Genomic DNA, 992 nt, shown 5'->3' with positions numbered 1-992 from the left:
CAGAAGAGCTCCATGGCCAGAGCAGGGCATGCTTGCACATACATCATGTGGTGATGGTGGCCAGACTGGATCTGTTTGTTTTTCTAGTGAATTTTCACAGAACTTTGTGCCTTTCAGGATTTCCTGCTGGGGTTCAGCCTCAGAGAAGCCCCAGCCCTGAATGGTAACCATGAGTGGTTATGCTGTCACTTGGTGCTTCCATTTGTGAGGTGAGCAAGAACCAGGTGCATTGGGCGAGTCCCTGAGTTGGGGACATGAGAGGTCTGTGGGCCACAGTGAACACAGGGCTGGGGAAGGGCTGCTGGGCAGTGGGGCCAACAGGCCCTGCCTCGTACTAGCCAGCCTCACCCGTGCCCAAGATCAACCCCCTGGCAGACTCCATGCTGGGGTCCATCCTGTGCAGTAACAGGTGTGAGCATTCATGCAGCCTTTTGATGGTCATGTATGATACTGCATACAACAAGCTCCCTCCAAAGCCAAGGAAAACCAGCTCTTGGAGCAAACAAACAGAAAAATCAGTAGCTAGTCATTTGCCTGGCTGAGGGTTTCCCTCTCAGCTAACTTTTAAACAGCAAAGTGTTTTCTCAGTGTAATTAATCTGCAACACAACCATTTGCAGGAGGGCTCTGGATCATGAGCTGTCTGTGCTAACCTTGTGGGGTCTGACTGATGCAGGCTGAGCAGCTCTGATGCCTGTGCCAAGCTTTCCCTGCAGCTTGCTTGCTGTGGCTGAACCCCCTGGTTTCTTTTCAGGTGGCTGAACCAGAAGATCGTTCTGCAGGATGGTGAGAGTGCTTTTTTTTAGGTTATAGGAAATAGTTTCACCTAACTAGATGCTAAACATCAATAAAATCCAGTTCTCAAAGTTGACTTTTCTTCCTTTTTTCATATTCAATACTTGGTGTTAGGTGTGAACAAAGTAGAGAGGTTTTTAACATGCTGCAAGGGAGCATACAGGAAGGTAGGTGTGTAAAACTACTGCTCTGGCACTC

At 48.9% G+C, this 992-nt stretch overlaps 1 non-coding gene across 1 annotated transcript; it reads left to right on the top strand.

Annotated features, from left to right (window-relative positions):
• Positions 1 to 282: 282 nt before the first annotated feature.
• On the top strand, positions 283 to 462 carry LOC128898257 (small Cajal body-specific RNA 16). Its single transcript, XR_008462778.1, has one exon. It is a non-coding gene; the product is annotated as a small Cajal body-specific RNA 16 (non-coding RNA).
• The last annotated feature ends 530 nt before the right edge of the window (positions 463 to 992 follow it).

Source organism: Dryobates pubescens, chromosome 20, assembly GCF_014839835.1.
Source record: "Dryobates pubescens isolate bDryPub1 chromosome 20, bDryPub1.pri, whole genome shotgun sequence".
In the NCBI taxonomy this organism is placed as follows: domain Eukaryota; kingdom Metazoa; phylum Chordata; class Aves; order Piciformes; family Picidae; genus Dryobates; species Dryobates pubescens.
Note: the sequence above shows the minus strand (reverse complement) of the source record. Positions and strands in the feature narration are given on the sequence as shown.